This window comes from Anguilla rostrata, chromosome 17, assembly GCF_018555375.3.
Source record: "Anguilla rostrata isolate EN2019 chromosome 17, ASM1855537v3, whole genome shotgun sequence".
NCBI lineage: Eukaryota > Metazoa > Chordata > Actinopteri > Anguilliformes > Anguillidae > Anguilla > Anguilla rostrata.
In genome coordinates this window covers 4,686,684-4,711,899 of record NC_057949.1, presented here as the reverse complement: position 1 = coordinate 4,711,899, position 25,216 = coordinate 4,686,684, and the positions used below count along the sequence as shown (strand labels likewise).

The 25,216-nt window shown below is 45.2% G+C and overlaps 1 protein-coding gene across 1 annotated transcript in view; it reads left to right on the top strand.

The window, feature by feature from the left end:
- hs3st4 (heparan sulfate (glucosamine) 3-O-sulfotransferase 4) overlaps positions 1–25,216 on the top strand; it is a 117,891-nt gene that overhangs the window by 14,567 nt on the left and 78,108 nt on the right. The window lies entirely within an intron of this gene.

Here is a 25,216-nt window from a genome sequence, read left to right as displayed (position 1 = left end):
GCTACATTTAACTCCGAACCGGTGCCCCTTCTCTCCCTGGCACGGGGGAAAGCCCTGTCGTTCATGCAAAAATATTCATTTTGAATCCAGTTGGATTTAACATTATTGTCACCTTGTGAAATGAACCCCAGGAAATGAGACTAGTTTGAGGAGCTGTGCACATACAGGCTCCACGTTCCCTGCAAAGTTGATTCATAAATGTTTGATACAGGGAACCAGACGTTCCTTGGATTTCTACCCCGAGGAACCTTTTAAAAACTTTTTTTTAAAAAGCTACAATCAATTACATGATTAATTAATCAGAGCCTCCCCGATTAAATAATTTATTCTGGACATAAAAGAGTAAGGAGTTCGCTGATTGATCGGACGGCTTTTGTCTAAAAGCAATTCGTATGCTACGAGATCACTTTAAGTTGCAGCGCACTCCTGGTGATGCGATTCCTTTCAGGGCAGACGTGGGATTGTTTTGGATTGAAATTCTTTTCTACGCTTTACTGATCTTGTCTGGTGTATTGGAACCAATGAAATGCTCTCAAAAAGTGCTTTCTGGCCATATTTGCAGGATCAGTTAAACCAGGCAAGATCAACAGAGCACAGAAAAGTATTTTAATCCAAAACAAATTGTTTCAGAGGGACCAGCGCAGCTAAATGCAGATTTTAAATCTTAAATGGGTGACTTGTAATTTCTCTGGAATGAGGTTTTTGCCGGGCGAGAATGCCAGTCGTACTTTTGGGGATTCCGGGCCCCGCCGGTGGCATCTTGGCGCTTCCCCCGCTCCCGTCTCTTATCTGAGAGGAACAGAGAGCCCTCCGCCTCGTCTTTATGAGCACCACGGCCCAATAAACTAATTCGCTAATTCAATCGGGGCAGCCTGGGGGGGTGGGGGGTTGGGGGCTGGGGATGGAGCCGCTCGCGGGACGGCAGAGAGTGCACTCGAACCCTGCGCCCGTCCCCGGGGACTTTCTGTTCCGCTCTGGGTCCGGGGTGGGGGGGGGGGGGCAGCCCCGGCGTTCGGACTGCCGCTGCTCTACAGATGGGGTCAGTATGTGAAGCGTTCTGCTGGCCTGGACAGGCAGCTCGGTGTGAGGGTTTGCTTGTTCTGTTCAGTACATCCTTATTGCCCCAACGCTAGAACTCCACATACATTTGACAACCATGCAGACACCCGAATTCTGCTCAGCCGGTGTTAATGTCAAGCCCTGGTCACAACACCTGCTGAAATAGCTATAGACTGCTGGATTTCTGAAACTAACGTTATTATCCGTAGAACGACACTGTCTATCGATTACTGTGTAGTGCTCAAGCTGTTTTTGTCTTTCAAACACTTGAATCCCAGAGTACTTGTGCCCATCCTTAATTTGGAGCATCATAAAGAAGAAAGAGAGCACTGGTGCGCTCAGTAATCGCAATGGGCCTGGTAGGCCAACCCCTGAACACCTGTCCAACAGATCAGAAACACCCATTAGTCGGTAGACATGGATGTGTCGGTGACTACTGTCTGCAGAAGACTTCACGAGCAGAACTATTGAGGCAACACTGCAAGACACAAGCCCCTAGAAGTCCTCTCAGTATTTACTTTGAGCCAATTGTCACTTATGCCCTCTTGTTCTACTGACAGAACGGAAATTTGTTTCGTGGTGAAACATTTAGACATTCAGCAGAAGCTCCATAGGAAACTTTTGGTTTACAGTCTTGTCAATACAATCCATTTTTATAGCAGGATATTTATTGAAGCCACTCAGGTTAAGTGCTCAAAAATGCAACAGCTGTGCCCCGCCTGGGAATCAAACCCGCAAGCCATTAATGCGGTTGACACGGTCTTACATGATTGAAGTGGGTGCTGAGTCCCATACGGGTGCTTGTGTCGCCTTGTGTGGCTGGGTAGGCCCCTTTGTCCCTTTTCTGATCAAAGCAGGGCCCGCACACGTGACTTCGCTGAGTCCCTCGCCCCTCACGCGCGCGCTTAAGCGCGTCGTCCGCCTAACGAGGCGCGATTGAGAGCGCTCGCCGCGGCGAAGCGTCGGGAAGGCGAGAGCCGGCGAGAGCCCCGAACAAAAGGCAGGCAGCGCCGAGAAGCTTCCGGGCCTCTCTGGATCGGGCCGCGCTCGATTATCTCCCCTTCTTTTGAAGTCTTTTGAATTTGTGTTGCTTTTTTATTCTCGTTCTGCGATTTGAAAAACTCACCCTGGGGTCTTCCGCAGGAACGGGCTTAGCGCAGCGTGAAACGGCGCCGCGGAGGGAATCGGACGTGCGAGCTCGCGCTCTACACGCGTCTTACGGCCAAAAGAAAAGATCACAGAGTTTCGTGGAGAATGGAGGCATGGAAAGATAATTTTAGCGCCGCTTTTGAACGAACATCCTGTTGTGCACGGCAAGGGTTAAGATGAGGTTAATATTATGCCAAAGGCCACTCTTTGAAAAATGAACAAAAGTTTTTTTTGTTTACACAATTTTTTTTTTTTTTTACTGTGTGGTTCGTGACTGGAGCTTGAAATTTATTCAGAATGAACCAATAAAAATTGAAATCTTGGTAAAGCAGCTAACCGAGTGTATAAAATGCATGAGTGAAAAGCCAGTTGTATGTGTCAAATCAATCATCATTTGTCTGTTAGTCTTACTTAAATATATAATTATTTTCTCATTTTATTTACAACTACTTTGCTCCATCATAAATACAGTTTGGCAAGTTGATTATGGATATTTCTAAACATTTGACAATCATGCAGAAAAAAATCTTTTCACAGGGAAGAGCTGAAAGGTTAAATTATCAATCCATCAATCCATTATGTATACCCGCTTATCCTGGGCAAGGTCGCAGGGGGTGCTGGAGCCTATCCCAGCGTGCATTAGGCGAGAAGCAAGAATACACCCTGGACTATCTATCAGGGCACACACACACACTCACTCATTCACTCATACCTATGGACAATTTAGAGTCTTCAGTTAGCCAACCTGCATGTCTTTGGACTGTGGGAGGAAACTGGAGTACCCAGTAAAATCCACGGGGAGAGCATACAAACTTCACACAGAACGACCCAGGCCGGATTCGCACCCTGGACCTTGTTGCTGGGAGACGACAGCACTGCCCAGGTTAGACTATATATTATGAAATGTTTGAACTAGTAAGTCAAATCTAATGACCAATGTTGATTGAATACAGGTCTTAGTGTATCCACCTAAGCATTTTTCCTGGATTCTTCTGATCTCAGAGCAGAATTACATCACGTGCCTCCAGTGTGTATTGAGCAATTACGCTAGCCTCTAATTGGAGCATCCAGAGGCTGTTGTTCTTACAGGATAATTCGGATTAGCGCAACTAACCAAGACTTCGGGGGCAGTTGGTGCATTGGCCTCTTTGATGGGATTATGTACGTTTGTAGTTTTTGCGGTTTTAGCTGTTTAGCCACTTTGTAACCCTTGTAGCATCCCCTTGTAGCAAGCCTGAGAATGATATACCCAAAATAAAACGGTTACAGTTTTTTGAAACCTTCTGAATACAGGCATAATCCTGTTCTCTTCTGAATGATAACTCTTGGTAGTTTGTTTTTTCCAGAATTATTCTAAATATTACTGAAACAAGGTAACGGAAGCTCACCTGGATTTTTGCAATTTTTTCAACTGATTTTCACCCATTCAAAATAAACTGAATATTTAAATAAAATAGAACGCGAAAACAATGAGCCGGTGCTGAAATTAGCTGACTTTCCCCCTGCCCTTCATCCTCCCTCTCCCTCTCCCTCTCCCACTCCCCCTCCTGTCCCTCTCCTTGCTCTCCCCTTGCCACCTCTGGCAGCAGCAGGTCTGGAAGATTGTAGAAAATAACCATATTAGCTATCTAGGTTATTAATCCATTGATTTGAAGTCCATTGATTGAAGTTTACGTAAAATACCCCGCCATCAACATGTCAAATGCCACAGTTTCACATGCCACATTTATTATTGAGAATCAGGCCTATTCCCTATTTATAAGTGTGGTAAATGATAATAAAACATATTGTTAGAATGTATTTACGTGCTCAGATATGAAATGGAATGAATTCATTCATTGAACATGCCCTCTGCTGTGGAGTCAAAGCTGCTCTCACTGTCCTCCTCAGAAATACCCAGACAAGTGATTTATTCCAAGGTGTGCTGAGTGTGCTGAGTGTCCTGTTTGGACTTAGGCATTGCAAAATGCATTTTTGTTGTAAAAAACAACCTTCATAGGTATGAAGTCTCAAGCACTTTTTTCCCGGTACATAACATTTTCAGTGTACATACTGAAAAAGGTTATGGTTTGTTTACACAGGAAAAACAATGCGTGTCCTTTTATGCAAACCTAACAACTCATAAGCTGTCAGAAACATCATTTCACTAGCTAAAATGCTTCTCAGTTGTCTCAGTTTAATAGCTTGAAACTGGCTGGCTGGTTGTGTACTGGGAAGAATTAGTGCTGTCCATGTTGAGTTGTTGCTTGGCAGGTCCCATTGGCTTTACTGAGGGACTGCTTGGTCAGTACTGGTCAGAGAACCTTGTAGGTGGGCTCACCTTCCAGAGAGTATATATAAACCGGAGAATCGAAATGTTTCATATATACACGGAATTGTTTCCGTGTTTGCAATGGTGAAGCAGACAACAATGATAATTTCTGCAATGGTAAACAATGGACATTCCATCTATGTTTCAATAAAGTTAGCACATTTCTGGGACTAAAAGCTACTAATTTTGTTCTTGCCGTGATAAGGATACTGACTTTACCATGATTTGTGTTGTCTGTGGATTTCCAAAATACATAGAAGTTGCGGAACTCCCCAAGCATGTTTTGCCTTCCCACAAGTTACAAAGGAAGGAACCTTTGTCGCTGAAACATTGAGATGGTAAAATAATGGTTTATAGAGAGAGAACTGTGAGTTTTACCACTTTCAAACGGTATATCTTGTGACCAGTTGATTTGCAAATTTCACTAAAAATGCAAATAAACCTACACAACTGGAGGGGATAATTAATTTTTTTTTCGTGCATTGGGTTTCATGTTGCAGAATCGCTGCTCTGGCTGTTTTTATTCCGGTGGCGTCCCGCACGTCCACAGTGCAGGCGTGCCGAGGGGCTGCGAACACTGCTGTAGTTTACGGGCAGAGGGAAAAGGGCAGCACCGCACGCGTGCGTGTGGAGCGGAGTGGAATGACAGCGGAATGAAGATGAGGAGGGTGCGCTCTTCGCTGCCTTCGCTTCAGCCTCTTTCCCAGGGCAGGCACGTTCGCGCTCGCGAGAAGCACCGTCGGATTCGCGTCGAGCGAACGCTCATTCGCTTCGAAAGCCGCCGGGGCTGGGGTCAGCTTCACGTCAGCTCAGCCGTCGCAGGAAATCAGTTTAAATTTAAACGTCCGGTTCATGAATTAGAATTTGCAATTCACTCATTTTACTGACCCCTTTACCAATGTGTGGTTTACAAAGTGAAGTTTGCTTGGTATAGTAAGCAAACTGCATCAATTAAATGGACTGCATTTATATAGCGCTTTTATCAAAAGCGCTTTACAATTGATGCCTCTCCGTCACCCACACACACACACACACACACACACACACACACACACACACACACACACACACACACACACACACACACACACACACACACACACACACACACACACACGGTGAAAGGCTGCCATGCAAGGTACCAATCAGCTTGTTGGGAGCAATTGGGGTTAGGTGTTTTGCTCAGGGACACTTCGACACACCCAGGGCGGGGGATCGAACCGGGAACCCTCCGACTGCCAGACAACCCCGAGCTATGTCGCCCCATAGAGTTAGAGTTAGAGTTAGAGACAGGTACAGGTACGGTCATTAAGGTGCTTCCACCTTCAAGGTAAAATATGGAGAGAGCAAGACCAGTTAACACATCCTAAAACCAAATGGAGAGTTTGCCAAATGGAACATCACTAAACAGAGAGAATAGAGCAAGATCTGGAGTGGGAAAAACAGAATCAAATATGGTTGGATGGGGATTGAGCGAACATGGGAGATGCTCATGTGGTGCAGAAAATCAGGATATGGACCACATCCTAAATAACTGTCCCTTAAGTCCACCTGTGACGGAGCATGACCTCTTAGAAGGAAATGACATTGCATCACAGTGGATAATGGTTTGGCGCCATAAGATATGAATGAACCTTCAAGGTGCCTATCTGAAGACCTGTGAAATGATAAAGATACATGTCTACTTAAACCTGTTTCCTGAATTCATGGAATTGACACCCCGGTCCTGAAAAACTACATTAGAATTGTGCAAATCGTTAGATATTCTTGCTGACGGAAGAGGGTCTCTCAAGAACAAAAAAACTTGCATGGCTGGTAGAACCATAGCAGCTGGTCTCTGCGACAGACCAGATTCTCGTGGATCGGGATATTTCATTCGTTTCAATTTATTTCGCAGTCTCTCCAATCATGTGAGATTGCCCGCCTTTCTCTAGCTGCCTATTGGTTGAACAACCGACCTTCCAGTGGTAGAATTGGCGAGAAACTTACTGATGCTTTGTGTCTTCCAGAGACACACAATGCCTTAAATGCTGCTACACTGAGTAAAAGAAATGAGCGTCTGTTGAAAACATACTGAACCAGTTCATATTTATTAAACACATTCATTTAATGTCTAAGCTGCAGACATGCAAGCCACTCAAATATATCAGGTACATTTATAGCATTACATTACATTACATCACAGGCTTTTAGCAGACGCTCTTATCCAGAGCAAGTTACACTACTTTTTACATAGCATTTATATTGCATCCATTTATACAGCTGGATATATACTGAAGCAATGCAGGTTAAGTACCTTTCTCAAGGGTACAACAGCAGTGTCCAACCCGGGTATTGGACCTGTGATCTTTAGGTTACAAGGCCAACTCCTTACCCATTATACCACACTTAAGCAATCATGTGTAACCATTTGATTGTCCGCAATTCAATTGAGTAAATCCACTGGAGTGCAGTGTAAGTGAGTTAAGTCCCAGAGAAGACTGTGTAGTCACACACACACACACACACACACACACACACACACACACACACACACACGCGCATACATACACACACACGCACACACACACACACACACGTGAGGTAGCTGCAGGGAACAAGGCTCAGAGGAGCAGAGTTTGTGCCAAATTTTGGTCTAAATTCTCCTGCTCTGAGCGTGGCCTGCTTCAATGAAAATGTCTTTTAACTCTGAGATATGTTTTCTGCACAACCACCACTTTATTTTGGAAAAAACAGTTTGCAAACTCAATTTTGGCTATTCCAAATGCATTACACTGTGGTTGTGAATAAAATTTAATAGTGAGTCAAAGATAAGAAGATATGATATATTTGATATTTGTGTGCAAGGGTTCTGTGTTTTGTCTTAAGGGAGCTGCATTTATGTGTAAAACCATAGATTAAAGCCAAAATGATTGAGCCATCGAAGAGATTATTTGATTTCTCTGCTTATATTGCGTAAAGACTTTTTGCACCGTGAAAGAAAAGCACTATAAAGTAATGATAATTATTTTTGTAATAATAATACCAATAACAATAATATCAATGATAAATCTTTGAGTTCGACGCTCGAATAATCTGGTGTTGTAACAATGCGGTGTGGTTCAGGGGATATATGCTACCCTGCACTTGTCCTGTGTGTGACTTGTTTAGCCCTGACTGAGCTCTGTCAGTAAAACACTGCTCTACCTGTCTAATTGCAGCTCTTTACCTCTGTGTGAACAAGGTTTGACATCACAGCACCTGGCTCTGTGGCGTTATTGCCCGAGTCGAAATAAATCAATACAAACGGTGTCAATGTATGAAAAAGGGGGGCTTATGTGCAGTTATGAAGCAAGAGAGTCATTGATCACTGAAGCACTGCTGTAAATTACGCGTTCCGATAACTCTGGATCAGTGTCTTAGAGGCTCGTGACAGCAGGATGCCTTAACTCGTACGCGTTTAGTCTAAGTGTTATGTGGACTCTGTGTAAGTCTCGCTTGGCTTGATCAGACGGCGCGGGCTTTTGCTCGCGGCAGCGCAGTTAAGCTTGCCGGGTTTTCCAGCGCGCGCGCGTTTAGCTCTGAAGCGCGTTTAGCTCTGAAGCGCGTTTAGCTCTGAAGCGCGTTTAGCTCTGAAGCGCGTTTAGCTCTGACTCGTGTTTAGCTCTGAAGCACGTTTAGCTCTGAAGCGCGTTTAGCTCTGAAGCGCGTTTAGCTCTGAAGTGTGTTTAGCTCTGCAGCACGTTTAGCTCTGAAGCGCGTTTAGCTCTGAAGCGCGTTTAGCTCTGAAGCGCGTTTAGCTCTGAAGCGCGTTTAGCTCTGAAGCGCGTTTAGCTCTGAAGCGCGTTTAGCTCTGAAGCGCGTTTAGCTCTGAAGCGCGTTTAGCTCTGAAGCGCGTTTAGCTCTGAAGCGCGTTTAGCTCTGAAGCACGTTTAGCTCTGAACGCTCGCGGCGGCTGTCGCCTGGGCCCGCGAGGCGGACGCGGTGTTTTTAATCGCCCCGGCCGGGCCGGCGGACGCTGCGGACACCCCGCTGCGGCCCGGTGTGTCAGATTCGGATGGCGGTTTCCTTTTTTACCGAGTTCTTCGGCTGTTCGGCGAGGCTGATGAACGATTGGAGGAAGCCTCGGAGAAGGTCGGACGCCGCCGCGGCTAATGGCTAACGGCTAACGGCTCTGGAATTACAGCGGGAATCCTTGATTCCGGGCGAGCCTACGGTTGCCATGGGAAGGAAAGCAGGGGCTGGGAAATAGAAATCGTTTCGTCACGCTGCGTTTTCGCCCGCAGATACACGGTCACATAAATCTGCAGAACTAAATAAATGCAGGTTTTCTGATTCCCCCTCCGCCCCCCCGCCGCCACCGCCAATCAGCGTCATGCTCAGGTGCGCTTCGTCGCACGCAGAACGGGTCTGAAATGAATGCTGGGTAAACAGGCCTTCAGGCAGACTGGGGGGGGGGGATCTCCAATAACACAGTCCTCCTGATTGGAAAGCGTGCTGCTTTATGAAAGTCTAACAGAGTGTGTATGTGTGTGTTTGTTTTGTTTTTGTTTTTGGTGACAGGAAGTTGGTGCTGCGTAAACTGATGCAATATCCGCACTTCTTTACAGGACATTGATTGTAATGACGGAGGTCCGCCGTGGGAACACGTGTGTAATTAAGTGTGAATGTGCCTCTAATGATGTTTAATGCGCGGTCCGTTTCGTTTTACCAGGTTCGCGCAGACGGCGCGGTCCCCTGGCCACGCGCTCGTTCCGCGGTAAGCGCAGGGGGGGGGGGCTCTGCGTCTGTGACAGTCCGCGGGGGCCATCTCCGTCGCCCGCCGCCCCCCCCCCGCCCCGGCTTCACGTCCACGCAGCTCCAGCCGAACGCTTTTCTATCCGATCTGCTCCACGATCAATCCACTTACGGTTTAACAGGCTAAAATAAATGGCTGATATCTCCCTGGGTTAGATTTGACGTTTGCCTCAGGGTTTGAAAATGGGCACGGTGCCTTACTGGGGTACGTCCAGGGAGCAGTCTGACTGCTTTAATTGAGACAGTTCTTTAATTTTATGAAACCGAATGTATTTACATTATGTTATTTATAATAATTGAGGCCATTTTGTTTAGTGTTTAATTGGTTTTATTTTTGTTCCCTAAGCGTCTAGAGCACTCGTGAATGTGATTTCTTTGAAGAGCCTTTTTACCGTGTGACACAGTGAGCGGCTCGTAACTGGCTGCACTCATTACAGTAAAATGATGATGCTTATTCTATCAGTGGCGTGGCCTGGGGAGGGGGGGGTACTCAGTGGAAAGGGGGTGGGAGTGTCTGGTGTGTGCGTATGTGTGTGTGTGTGCGTGCGCGCGCGTATGCTTTTGTGTGCATGTGTAAGGTGTGTGTCTGCATGTGTAATGTTTGATTGTGAGTGTGTGTGTCTGTGAGTGTGTGTAATGTATGTGTATATGTCTGTGTGTGTGTATGTAATGCGTCCATGGCTATATGTGTGTGTGTGCATAATGTGTGCATGTGTAGTGTGTGTAATGTGTATGTAATATGTGTGTAATGTGTGTGTATGTGTGATGTATAGATATGTATTGCGTGTGTGTGTGTGTGTTTGTGTGGTGTGTGTGTGTGTCTGTATGTGTTTGTGTGGTGTGTGTGTGTATGTCTGTGTGTATTTGTGTGGTGTGTGTGTGTGTGTATTCTGTGCCTTGTGTGGTTTAGTGACATAGTAATGCAGTCATGCCTGTCCCAGTATGTCATGTTTGTGTGGTGTGTGTGTGTGTGCGTGTGTGTTCTGTGCCTTGTGTAGTTTAGTGACACAGTAGTGCAGTCACGCCTGTCCCAGCATGTCATGTTTGTGTCACTGATGTCTGTATTGATCAACAATTCCAAGATAAAGATGAAATAAAGTGTTCTTGAGCTTTGCAGTCATGCCGGACTCATGCTGAAATATATGCTTTTCATTTGCACATCTCTGTGTTTCAGTATAAAAGCCCTTCGCTGATGTACAAGCTCTCTGTGTTTCAGTATAAAAGCCCTTTGCTGATGTAAACGCTCTCTGTGTTTCAGTATAAAAGCCCTTTGCTGATGTACACATTCTCTGTGTTTCAGTATAAAAGCCCTTTGCTGATGTACACATTCTCTGTGTTTCAGTATAAAAGCCCTTCGCTGATGTACACATTCTCTGTGTTTCAGTATAAAAGCCCTTCGCTGATGTACACATTCTCTGTGTTTCAGTATAAAAGCCCTTCGCTGATGTACACATTCTCTGTGTTTCAGTATAAAAGCCCTTTGCTGATGTACACACTCTCTGTGTTTCAGTATAAAAGCCCTTCGCTGATGTACACATTCTCTGTGTTTCAGTATAAAAGCCCTTCGCTGATGTACACTGACAGAGGTTTGGTGCGCCCCCACATTTTAATAAGGCCAGCAGGGGCCTGCAGTCACCTCATATGTCTCCATATTTCAGCTGTCTATCTCCTTTCCTCCCTTCTCCCCCCCCTCATCCATCTCTCCCCCCCTCTCCTGTCCTCTCCCCTCTTCTCTCCCTGCACTTTGTCCCACAGCTGAGGGACTCTAGTTTGCTCTCTGCATCTCTGCCTGTATTGAGCCTTTAGGTGATAATGAACATGGCTGGAGTTCTTACCTGTGCATTAGGGCTACACGGCCAATCATTTCACTGTCACCGCAGTGCGGATTTCCGCAATAAACGCATCGCGAAGGGCTGTGATGTCAGACTTATGTATGTTAGTGCAAGCCATGTCAACCTCTGCACCACGCAGTCAGCAAAGCTAAAATTACACTTTGTTGCACGACAATTTTGATATGGGTCCTCCAACCAAAATGACGTATTTTCATTTGAGAAAAGTGTCACATGTTGCGCTCGTCTACACAGTAATTTTGTTACGTGGTGGACATCATCATACATTGTAGTGCAGTGTCATTGGACAGCCAGGGGGAATGCCGAATTTCATTATCATTGATACGTTGCTCCACTTCCTGGTTTTGACTGGTGTTCGACATGTGTGGATAGAGGGAAAACTATTGGAATAATAATAATTAATGGATTCATTAAGCCATTGAACCGGGTGGCCATCCTAAAACCGGTGGGAAATCCTAAAATATTTTAAATATGCTTAACTGGAACATATTCTGTTTTACCCTTGTTTGGTTCAACAGACCACCTTTGTTTTTCTGTTCTCTGTTTTTTTTACCAAAAGTAGATTTAAATATATCTTTCTTCTCGATCATTCAATAATTTCACCAGGCATAGCCGTATTTTCACAGATGTCAGGTGGTCACATGGTCAGGTGATTGGTGCCTTGTTTCCATAGAGACAGCAGAACCCTCCCCGCAGGCTACTACTTGGCTAAGGATATAGTGCCAGTTTTTACCGTTGGCAAAGAAAGCTTTGGGAGCCATTTAAAAGAAGTTAGATGAACAGCACCACATCCCCTCAAGAATGTTTTTCTCCCAGATTGCCTTCCCTGAAATGTGTAATGCATGTCGGAGATTGGTAAAATCAGACAAAGAAAATGTTGCTACTACAAAGGATCTTTAAGGACAGATTGCACTTTTACCTGTGGTTGTTCAATTAGTCCTTTAAAAATAACATCAATTGATTTATTTACACAGCAGACATAGGATTTTCATTTTCAGGATCAACAGTTTTGACGTGGAAATGGTACTCTTAAATATTTTTCTCATCACATTTCATATTGCCATTGCAATATCAAACATGTAAATTGCACATTTTGCCATATTGCACAACCCTACTGTGTGTATCCCCTCTAGACTGCCCTTTCCCTTCTGATGTGCTGAGGGTGATTTCTGTCTCTGATATGGAAGCAGGATCACCCTTCTGAAATGCTGAGGGTGATTACAGTCTCTGATAACCCTTCTGAAAAGCTGTGGGTGATTTATGTCTCTGATATGGGAGCAGGATCACCCTCCTGACACACTGTGGGTGATTACAGTCTGATATGGAAGCAGGATCACCCTTCTGAAATGCTGAGGGTGATTACAGTCTCTGATAACCCTTCTGAAATGCTGAGGGTGATTACAGTCTCTGATAACCCTTCTGAAACGCTGAGGGTGATTACAGTCTCTGATAACCCTTCTGAAATGCTGAGGGTGATTACAGTCTCTGATAACCCTTCTGAAATGCTGAGGGTGATTACAGTCTCTGATAACCCTTCTGAAATGCTGAGGGTGATTACAGTCTCTGATAACCCTTCTGAAACGCTGAGGGTGATTACAGTCTCTGATAACCCTTCTGAAAGGCTGAGGGTGATTACTGTCTCTGATATAGAAGCAGAGCACTTCCAGTCTGTTCCACTTTGTGGCGCTCTCAACCCCTCATCAGGGCAATTGCTTTCCGATCTTGATTTGATTGTGGCCATCTCGCTCTCCCTTCCCACAATGCCGTGCGGCGCTGGCGCCTGCAGGTGAACGGCGCCGTCAGAGGAGCGAACGTTAGAGCTTCCAGAGCGCCCTTCCCCCCTAACCCCCCCGTCCCCCCCCGTACAGACCGCCTGCTCACCTCCCCTCTAAAGTGCGTCAACCCAGCGCCGGTTCGTTTGTTCAGGGTGTCTGACACCGAGCTGCGGGGTCCCCAAAACGTGCGTCCCTTTCGCTGTCACGGTGTCAAAGGAAAATAAGCTCGAGGTGTCCAGTGCAATTCGGCTGTCCAGTACGGGAGCTACTCAGGTGTGAAATGCAGACACCTTTACTGTGAGAAAATACGAGCAACCTGTTAATGTGACCTCAGTGTGTGCTGTCTGCCCCCTGCTCTAAAGAGCTGGACCTGAATCGCTCGTAAAAGCTCTGAAAGTGCCTCGTAAATGCCCTGCACCTTTCTGACACTCACACGGTCACTTTTATGTAAGTCCGGTTTTCGCCTCTCTTGTTACAGCCTTAGGTACCACACCGATGTCATAAACATTGCATTCTGTTATGTGCGTACTCTCGTTTCAGAAAACTGCATTGCTTCTCGTGCCATTATTTTTCAGTTGTTAACGAGTAATTTGGATGGCAGGTATGCCATCCAGCCAAGTTACGCCTTGGCGGGGCGGCATGCCCCATACCTATACAAAACTGAGAGTTTGCCACTTTTCAGGGTTCCCCACAGAAATAACCATAACAGCCACAGACTCTCAGCCCTTAAAAACATTAATTTCCGTGCATTCTGTTTTCAACTGACAGAATTCATAAAAAACTATTTCGGAGACATTGGGTAGCATTGCTTTGGAATACAGCTTCTTTAATTTCTGTCAGGCAAGATAGCCTATATTGTTTGTAGTACAGTAACTTGCCGTCATTTTGATATCAATACTTTTAATGGCAAGCCTGGATTTAGCCAGTTTGATTGAATGACTTATAGACAGTGCTTTGTAAGTGAGAGTAACTTGGCGTTTTTGTAGGTTGAAAACGTGTTTTTAATAAGATTTAAAAATAAATGAAGAAGAAGAAGGAGAATTATTATTATTGTTATTATTATTATTATTATTAGTAGTAGTAGCAGAAATAGTAGTTGTAGTGGTAGTAATCAGTATGACATAATATAATATAAGGTGTTTATAGAGCCATCTATACCACTGAATGTTTAAAGCTCAGTCATGACTAATATACAGCATCCACGTGCAGGGGGGACGGTAGCCATTTTGAGTGCTCACAACACATCAGATGAGATGGAAAAAGGAGGAAATCTGGAGCCACTTAATCTGGGTGATGATGACTATCTGACCACGTTTAGAGACCAAGGTCACCAAGGGAAAGCCCTGTCCTTTGCACCAGCCGCTCCCTTTGCCCCGCCTACTCGGCATTACATCACATTCATTTAGCAGAGGCTTTTATCCAGATCCACTCACATTACTCTGACTCATTTATCACTTTTAGCCAGAGCAATTTGCCATAAACGAGATGCGTGAGGGAGGTCACCTGGGTAATATGAGCAATAGTGGCAAACAGGATTCCCAGACCAGCGAGTGAAGATGCATCGTTAGTGAAGCACTAGCGCAGGTTAGCTATGCTAACCAAGAATCAAAATACGAATCATGACACTATACAGATCCATAGCGAGCCCTAAGAAATCTAAAACCATGAAAACACCATAACCTGACAAGTGCTAAAGGTGTGTACTAGTGAGTGTTAGGGGGTTGGAATGGGAGGGGAAGCATGATACAGTGTGAAGAGGTGGGCTTAAGTCTGTTTGGACATTGTCCAACCGTGATGCGCCATTATGCGTGCTAATGAGTGTCCCCACCGAACCTGGCCTGGGTGCTCTGTAGGGCTGTGGGATTGGCTATTTACAGCTCTACGTACCTGGGTGCTCTGAAGGGTTGTGATTGGCTGTTTTAAGCTTCACGGGGCTGGTTCCACGACTTCCATTGGCCGACATTTCAGTCGTGAAGAAACAAGGCGGTGAAAGCTTTACAGTACGTGCCCGTGTTTAGCAATTAATCAATTCATATTCTCCTGAGCTAAGAGCATTTCACAAGGTAGAAAAATATGGAGGAGGCAGCATGGCCGCTGCCTGCATGTAGCCAGGAGAGGTAATGTATTTGTGTAATGGGAACTCCTGGGACCAAAGCCTTTCAGGCTGCTCTGGAGCAGCAGTTAAGATTTACAGTAATTGTCGGTGAATTACTCCGCAAATGCACAAGACCCTGGCCCTTTACTCATCCTCGTCTCTGTATTATTTATTCAGCATTAAACTCGTTTGAATCGTCCTCTTCACATTTCTTAAAAGCATAAACTACTTTGGGGTACATTCATGCAAACAAACTTGCTCTGTTTAGGCCGTATGAAAGGCCATTCCCTGCACTCAATGCTCAGAGAAGCTGCAGCTATTTTCATATCGGGAGATGTGTGTCTCTTCCGCAGATGCTACAGCATCCTGATGCTGCTGCTCTGTAGTACATCTGTGAGATGCTGGTGTATCCTGCTACTGCCGCTCTGTCGTACATCGGATTCTGTGTATCGCTACTGTCTGTCGTATCGTGATTTGCTGTATCCTGATGCTGCTGTTCTGTAGTAGGCCTACATCTGTGAGATTCTGGTGTATCCTGCTACTGCCGCTCTGTCGTACATCTGTGAGATTTTGCTGTATCCTGATGCTGCTGTTCTGTAGTACATCTGTGAGATTCTGCTGTATCCTGCTACTGTTCTATAGTACATCTGTGAGATTCTGCTGTATCTTCCTGCTGCTCTATAGTACATCTGTGAGATTCTGCTGTGTCTTGCTGCTGCTCTGTAGTACATCTGTGAGATTCTGCTGTATCCTGCTACTGCTGCTCTGTAGTACATCTGTGAGATTCTGCTGTATCCTGATGCTGCTGTTCTGTAGTACATCTGTGAGATGCTGGTGTATCCTGCTACTGCTACTCTATAGTACATCTGTGAGATGCTGCTGTATCCTGGCTGCTGCTCTGTAGTACATCTGTGAGATTCTGCTGTATTCTGCTGATGCTCTATAGTACATTGGTGAGATTCTGCTGTACCCTGCTGATGCTCTATAGTACATTGGTGAGATGCTGCTGTATCCTGCTGCTGCTCTGTAGTACATCTGTGAGATGCTGGTGTATCCTGCTACTGCTGCTCTGTAGTACATCTGTGAGATTCTGCTGTAACCTCCTGCTGCTCTATAGTACATCTGTGGGATGCTGCTGTATCCTGCTGATGCTGCTCTATAGTACATCTGTGGGATGCCGCTGTATCCTGCTGATGCTGCTCTATAGTACATCTGTGGGATGCCGCTGTACCCTGCTGATGCTGCTCTACAGTACATCTGTGAGATGCTGCTGTACCCTGCTGATGCTGCTCTATAGTACATCTGTGGGATGCCGCTGTATCCTGCTGATGCTGCTCTATAGTGCATTTGTGAGATTCTGCTGTATCCTGCTGATGCTGCTCTATAGTACATCTGTGAGATGCTGCTGTACCCTGCTGATGCTGCTCTATAGTACATCTGTGGGATGCCGCTGTATCCTGCTGATGCTGCTCTATAGTGCATTGGTGAGATTCTGCTGTATCCTGCTGATGCTGCTCTATAGTACATCTGTGGGATGCCGCTGTATCCCGGCCCGTTCCGCTCAAGCAAATTACCCAGCGGAGACTTGGCTGATTAGACAGCAGTTCTCAGAGTCAGTCGCTCTCTGACAGAAGGCCATAGATTGGGGTCAGATAGGATTGATGGATCCCCTCTCGGCTCAGGCCTAATAGCAGAAGCGGAATGTGACAGAAGGGACCACGTGCTTCCGAGCAGATCCGTTTGTTAAACAGGGTTCAGCAAATAAAATAGCCGCAACGCAAACTTTCGAACCGACGATCGGTGGCGTGTGTGATATGCCTCCTGAAAATCAAGGATGGGGAGAGAGGCGCTGGGTATGAATTAATCATACAGACTAAGTAATGATTTCTGATGACGGTCGACATCAAAGGCAGTGGAAGACTCAGATGGGATCCATGGGGAATAAGTGAGGCTTCTGTGTGGGTTTGAGCTGGAAAGAGAGAGCGCGCTCTCCTTCGATGATTCATGCCTTTCTCGCTGCAAGACAGCAGGCCATTTGGCCCCACAGAATCATGGGTATCATTATGCATTCTGTGGTGTTATTTCAGTGGTCGCCATTAAAAACAGCGCTAAGTCTGTAACGACTTCACTGATTGGATGTGGGTTAGCAAACGAACATATATCAGGCCAGCGGAATGGGCAGAACGGGTAGATGTGTTGCGGGCTGTCTTTCAGATGTAAGGGCTATGAATAATGCAGGCCCCAGCTGTTCCAGTATTGATGGTATAGTACACAGTTATGCTACATTTGACTATTTTTCAAAGCTCATCCGGAAAGTCGGCCATTATTTTTGTTGCAAATTTTGGTTTAACTGCCTAAAGTTGATGGATACATAAAGATGAGATATGAGCCTATTAGTCTGTCAGAAAATGAATAAAACATCGTTATCTGTTCTATTCCTTTTCAGCGTTTTTTTTTTTTTTTAAAGACCCGTTGTAAATTTAATAGCGAGCGCATTTCGTTCCTCGTAATGTCTTACGAGGCCGTTGAAATGAATTGCCTCGAGTCCGCGGGCGTGCGAGTGGCGTTCTGGCGGTCTTACGCATGCGTGAGCTCAGGTGTGCCGTGGACGAATCAGGGCTCAGGGCAGCTCGACTCCTAATTGGCCAGCAGGCAGCAGGCAGCAGGCAGCAGGCAGTAGACAGCAGGCAGCAGGCAGTAGACAGCAGGCAGCAGGCAGCAGGCAGCAGGCAGTAGGCCGGCGCTCCTTGTGCGGGCCATCCGATTGGCCCGTGCTGGAATCCTCACGATGCTCGTAACGATCTGTTGCTGTCACAGGAAAAGGAGCCCCTGCCGATTCTCCAGCTGATCTCTCTGCTCTTCTGTGCGTTCTTCTTAAGGAGCGCCGCTCGTGGGGTACCAGGGTTTTTCCCGCATTTGAATGTCTTAGGCGGGCTGCCAAAATGTTTTGTTTTTTTTCTCCAGCCGTCTAAGCCACCAGTGAGATAAGTCAACACAAAAAACCTGTAAAATGATTAGAAAATGGTCCCTGAATTTATTGGTACAATTTTTGTTGTGAATGGTACTGAAGGTTTTGACTGCTTTCGAGTTTATTTGCAACCTCAGGCACGCTGAATTAACCACAGCAGAATCCTCTCAAGCGTAGAACGAAAAGGACAGAGTGCTGGCAACCACACGTGCCACTTTCTTGTCCGATGTGATTTTCTACAGAAACCGCCTTCCTTAGTACATTTTGGCAGTTTCATGTTTTTATAGGACAATTGTCGGTTTATTTACGCCAGATCTGCTGACTTTTAACGTATATTTATAGATCATTATGCAATGTAATTGGACATTTCCATGAAAATATCTGAACTATGCACTAATTGTTTGTAAAGACATACAATCTTTTTACAGTGGAATGAATGGGAAATGGTTTGGGATTAGGCAATTCTATGCAAAAATAATTATATGCATAGAAGCATATGCAATAATCTGTTATGCAATTAATTGGATTATACTGCATTAATGTACAATGTTTTTGCCTGTGCAGGCAACCGTAGTCTGAGCAGATTTAATTTTGGAAAGCCATTAATGTTGTGTAGGGTACAAGTAACACCAGTGAATAAAAAAATGGTGCAAGCATTCTTTGAGTGAATGTATAAAACTAATTGAAATACAGTAAACTGGAATTTCTGTTATTCATTAAGTTAAAAGGTGAACTAATATCCTACTGTGAGTTCTGAGTGACAAAAGTGAAGTGTAAATCCTTCAGTATAGACAGTATTTTCATCCAGGATCCGGTACTGGCAATATGTAGCCCTTCAATAAATATTTAAATTGTTTAAATTTTTAATTTTTATAATGCATTTCATTTTTTATTGCTTACATCTCAGTGGATCGCAGTGGTCACTTGAAGACAAGCGCTTAGTTAAATTTTGGGAGATGACGCGTGGAGGTCACGGTGGCACGGAGGCCGGACCGACTCAAACAGACTCCCGCAAAGTCACCACCTAAGCCCCATTTTGAGCCAGGAAAACCCTGCGTACGCATACTGTACGGTGGCATGTCGTGTGATATCTGCTGTTTTTACAGCCGGCAGGTTTATTACCACATAAATTTACCTAAATTACAGCGTCATGCCAGGAGACGTATTTTGCCGTATTTATCTATTCATAGAGCCACATAAGTGAGTTTGATTTACGCAGGCCCTCTCATGTAAGGACGTGTGTACAGCTGGATGTTTACTTATGGATTTTTCATGGTCTGTTCCATGTTCCATGGGACATAAAAATGCCACACGAGGACATGGCTCTTATTCCAGCCCATTATCTTACCTATAAAGCACAGTCAGCACTGTGGTACTCTGTACTGGGGCACACTGTCAGTACTGTGGTACTCTGCACTCGGGCGCAGTGTCTGTACTGAGGTACTCTGCACTCAGGCACAGTGTCTGTACTGAGGTACTCTGCAATCGGGCACAGTGTCTGTACTGAGGTACTCTGCACTCGGGCACAGTGTCTGTACTGTGGCACAGTGTCAGTACTGGAGTACACTGTTAGTACTGGGGTATACTGTCAGTACTGTGGCACAGTGTCTGTACTGGGGTACTCTGTACTGGGGCACAGTGTCTGTACTGGGGTACTCTGTACTGGGGCACAGTGTCTGTACTGGGGTACACTGTCAGTACTGTGGCACAATGTCAGTACTGGGGTACACTGTCAGTACTGTGGCACAGTGTCAGTACTGGGGTACACTGTCAGCACTGTGGTACTCTGTACTGGGGCACAGTGTCTGTACTGGGGTACACTGTCAGTACTGGGGCACAGTGTCAGTATTGGGGCACACTTACAGCACTGGAGCATACTGTCAGTATTGGATTACACTGTCAGTACTGGGGCACAGTGTCAGTACTGGATTACACTGTCAGTACTGGGGTATACTGTCAGTACTGGGGCACAGTGTCTGTACTGTGGCACACTTACAGCACTGGGTTACAGTGTCAGTACTGGGGCACACTTACAGCACTGGATTACACTGTCAGTATTTGGGTACGCTGTCAGTATTGGGACACACTGTCAGTCAGGTGTGTCAGTGATTAAATCACTGAAATGTCACTGCCAGTCGATGGAAATGGTGTGTCAGTGGTTAAATCACTGAAAGGTCTGTGTCGGTCAGTGGAAACAGTGTGTCAGTGGTTAAATCACTGAAGGGTCTGTGCTAGTCAGTGGAAACGGTGTGTCGGTGGTTAAATCACTAAAAAGTCTGTGGAAACAGTGTGTTAGTGGTTAAATCAGTGAGGGTCAGTGGAAAGTGTGTCAGTGGTTAAATCACTGAAGGGTCTGTGCCGGTCAGTGGGAACAGTGTGTCAGTGGTTAAATCAGTGAAAGGTCTGTGCTGGTCAGTGGAAACAGTGTGTCAGTGGTTAAATCAGTGAAAGGTCAGTGGAAACGGTGTGTCAGTGGTTAAATCAGTGAAAGGTCAGTGGAAACGGTGCAGCGCTGGTGCTAGTCAGAGACTGTGAGTCAGTGCAGATGCTTGCGTATGGCTCCTGTCACTTCCCCTCACACTCTACACAGCCCCAGCTGCACAGCTCTATTCCCGCCATTATATGGCGCGACAGCGGCGACCATTGCTCAAAGTCGCCGTCTGCTCTGACCGCAGGTCTCGTGAAGGGAAAACGCAAAATCCCGACACTTCCTGCCTCCCTCGTCCCGCTCCTACTGACGGTACTGTCAGCCTGACCGAGCAGTCAGTGTTAATTCAACTCTGAGTTTCAGTCCAGTACCTCGTAATATGTAAAAGCAGTTTTACTAAATTAATTAAACTCAATTACAAAAAATCTGTATAGCTTAATTAAAGACTAAAGAAAGAGTTTAACTTAGTTGCTGAAGACCAGTGTATATTTGAGCAGATTAAGGTGCCCTTCTCAAGACAATCAGTTCCTCAAATGATTTTGAGTGTTGCCAATATGTTTTTGTTTTTGTCAATATTTTTTTGTTTTTTACAGTGTAGGGTTTAAATTTACTATGTTCATTTAATGTTGAGCATTTTCCTGTGCAGGTTAACACTGATCTAAAATAGGCCCAAATTCCAGTGAGCAAGAACTGGATTCTAGATATCTAGAGCGATGTAAATCTAGGTTGAGAGGCATTTTGACATAAATGTGAACCTTGGTTTTGCTCAGGTTTGACCAGGATGTAGCCTGGCTGCTTCCTGGTCAGCTTGAAAACTCAATTTTCTGCCGGATGTAGCTGGGTTTTCGCCTGAACGCCTAGATGGCAGTTCAGTGCCTTTTCACTGACTTTTCACCTCAGTAATGTTGACTGGGATATACTGTAAGCCTGTGCTAAGTCACTGCTCCAGGTGAATCGGGATCTTGTGTAGGTGGAGCTCGTACAGGAGATGCTGCTTCGAGCCACCTCCAATATATTGGACTGTAATACAGGATAACACTCTTGAGAACACATACAATTTTAGAAAACCAATCTGACAGACTTCAAGACTCAGTTCCAGATGGTCTAGAGCAGGGCTGCCCGGTACGTTGGTCGCGATCGACCGGTTGATCGCAAGAGGCCATCCCGGTTGATTACGTGTCATTTTAAAAACTCAAAATTAGAATTAATCTGGTACCGTACCCATCCCTCTTCCTTACGGCTTCTGCCTGACAGACAGGTGCACTTGATTGACATGAAATGCGGCCAATCTGCTGCTGTTCCTACCTTTGCTTCGTTAAGTGCGCCCATTCATGATACGGACAGGATTATGCACTCAAAATTTTGCAGTATGGTCACATAAATGTCTAGTATTAGCAGCACGATAACTTCGCCAATGCATTTCATATGGGGCAGGCGGTCATGGTGGCAACACGAGAAATCGGGTCCATTTTAGTCAGGGATTTCTACTTTTATCCAACAGGTAACGGTGTAAATCTTAAACTGGGTTTTTGTCCAGATCTAAATGTGTTGGTCTAATGATTTCACTCTTATGGCAATACAGGTTTCTATACAATTTAGCTTGTATTTTTATGTGGTAGTAGCAAACTTTGCCAATGCATTTTATATGGCACAGGGCAATCCTGGTGACACAATAAATCTGGCGAGATAGTGCAAGGCTATGTTCAGTTTGTTATTTACGTATCTATGCTAGTCTAGTGAGCCATATATGGGCTTGTAATGTCCGGGCCCAGTAAACGATGGGAGCAATATACCAGTCAATGACTCCCTGGTCCGAGGTCGGACAACTGCCCCCCCCCCCCCCATCTCCCCATCCCCCCATCCCTGCCCAGTCAACTCCATTTGAATAAATATCGCCAATGTACTGGTATCGCCAATATGCACTACCAGTAGTAGCGCTGGCCTTAGGAAAAGTAGATTGCAAGCCAAAAACGTGTCAGCCCCCCAGGGCTAGAGAGCGTCTGGTCTCCATTACTGCATGTTGGCATCTGTACAGTAACTCAAAAAAGCTCTTGTCATGGCTAGTTTAGCCTTAGCAAGGTATGGGACCGCAGCCAGCAATGCTTCCAGCTATGCGTTTCCAGCAGAATACATATTTATTTAAAAAGTACCTTGGGCTGTTATCTTTTCACAGTTATCACAATATGTGTCTATAAGATACTGGAGTTTCCTGTAGCTGTGAAAAAAAGTTCTGCATTAGAAAATAGGCCAATGGTTTATTTCAGACAGAACTCCCCGTGTGAGGGAACAGGCAGAAACTGACTGGAATGGCTTTATGAGGTAAATAGGAAGGTGCGTCCAGTCAAATGTTTACCTTGAATTTCACCGGAATCAACACAGTGCTCTTTATCGGTGCTGCTTTTTTTGGGTGCGCCGATTAGCTCATTGTCAGTGTTTACAAATTCGGTTTGTTTTCAATATACTTAATGTTTAACCCACAGGCGGGGGTGTTGTAATAAAGCCATAAATGTCATTTGGAAATTGCCATTAGGACAGTATTCATTAACCCCCAGCTGCCAACGCATTGCGCAGCTGTTCCCATAATGAATAATGCTTCTCTTCTAATGAAGAAATCAAAACATTTATATGATAATGAGGTCCCCCATTCAAGCCCGTCCAGAACCTTCTTTTTCCAAACGGCGTAATTTCCGCCAACGTAAGCCTCCCCAGCTGGCCACTGTCTGCGGTGCGGAGCGGTGAAATGCTCATTTAGCAGTCATTAACTCTTTATGAGCTTGGGTCATGAGTCTGGGGGGGCGGGGGGCGGGGGGCGGGGGGCTTACCCTGAAAACTATTCCTGTGCTTTTAGGGCAAGTGATTTACAAAACAGAGCCACAACAATTAGGCTCATTCATACTGACATACCTCATATAATTGATGGTATACATATATGTGTATTCATACATTAAATATACATTATATATATAATATATTTACCATTTTATTTCTGTAAATAAATTAAGATACATATCCTCAGGCAATTGTGCCCTGCGATAGATTGGCGGCCTGTCCAGGGTGTATTCCTGCCTCTCGCCCAATGCACGCTGGGATAGGCTCCAGTACCCCCCACGACACTGCTCAGGATAAGTGGGTATAGATAATGGATAGATGGATGGATCCCCAGCAATGCTAATGTCTATCTATTGTATAATCCTAAACTCTGTACACCATATAATGTGTAATTCAGGTATTTGATTTAAGGAAAATGTACTACATACACTGAGGGTTTTGATGCACATTTGGAGATTTTCTCTCCATTGTGCTTCTGAAGCACCCTGTTTATCCAGTACGGGCTCAGAATCACCTCGACATTACAGGTGTGTGTACTGTGTACACAGTGTGTTGACTGACAGAGTGGATGACTCAGTAGAGAGAAAAGGAGAGAGAGAGAGAGAGAGAGAGAGATATGTAGGGTTGTGGGACTGCAGTCTAACAGAAAGTGGGTACTTTTATAATGTAGCACTATTTATGTCAGATTACTCTGCCTCAAAACCTGGATGATAAAGACTTGAAAACAGTGATAGAAAGTACAGAACAGCGTGTTCTTTTCTTACGGGCAGCGATGACATGTTAACCAGATCAAAGTTCCGGATGGTTCGCGAGACGCTGTCAAAACATCTGTGATTCGGAGCTTTTTCAGTTTTCTGCACTTTTGAAATGATTCCGCTCTCAGAACCACTCTGCGGGGATTTAGTTAAGAGACGCTCACTAGAATATGTCATTATCAGGCCTTTCCTTTCGTCTCTATGAATACCATTGATACCAGAGTAAAGGCCTGGTCTCTATGGTATTTATTAAGATCCCAGTGCTGTGGCTTATATTTGGTTGTGTAAGGAGCGATCTTGCTGCTCTCGTAGCAGAATGGCTGTAGAATGTTCCGGGTTCATGAGACACTCTTAGAGACAGCATAGAGGTCAAGAACCAGAATCCTGTGTGTGTTCTGATTCTTATTCTGTCTTCCTACCACTGACTGCCAGTACAAGCCAGAGGTGACTTCAGAACGCTTCCTTCAACATATGAAGCCTTGCGTGGATTGGCCGTCTACCTCTCTGATCTTATTACACCATCCACACCAGCAGGCACCCTGCGCTCCCAATGTGCAGGCTATTTATCACTCCCCAGATTCAATAAGCAGCTGGGAGCAGAGCATCGCAGTGCTGTGGAATGCCCAGTCCAGCAGAGACTGCCCTACCTCTGGAATGCTCTTCCCCATCAATTAGGAATTGCAAGTTCTGTTAATATTTTTATTACAAGCTGACTTGACTTATTTTCACTCTCCTACAGCCCAGCATAACTGGGTTCATCCGCCGGTCGGGCGGCCCTTAAATGAGCGTTTTTATTACTGTTGCTGTTTTTGTTATTGTTATTTTATTATTGCTCATTTGCTGCATTGCTGTTGTTTTTTCTTTTTATCTTCCGTTTTGTTTTAAATGCACGGTCTGCTGAGACATCTGCGAAATGCACTTTGTATGAATGATGACATGACTTGAAACAGAAGAATAAGAAAAGAGAAGAACACATGCTCGGGTGGTGACAGTCTTCATCCGTCTTATTCTGCCTGTCATGACTACATTACACCCCCCCCCCCCCCCGAGCTCTTTGCATACACAACTTTGCGCTAGGTAGTGGAACGCATAGAAATGATTTTAGTCGTTCATAATTAAGGTCAAACGTCATGCCCATGGGAATGATGTATTGCTGACCCATGTGAGAGCAGACATATGCCATATAAAGAATTAGCATTTGAATGATTATATGCTATACCT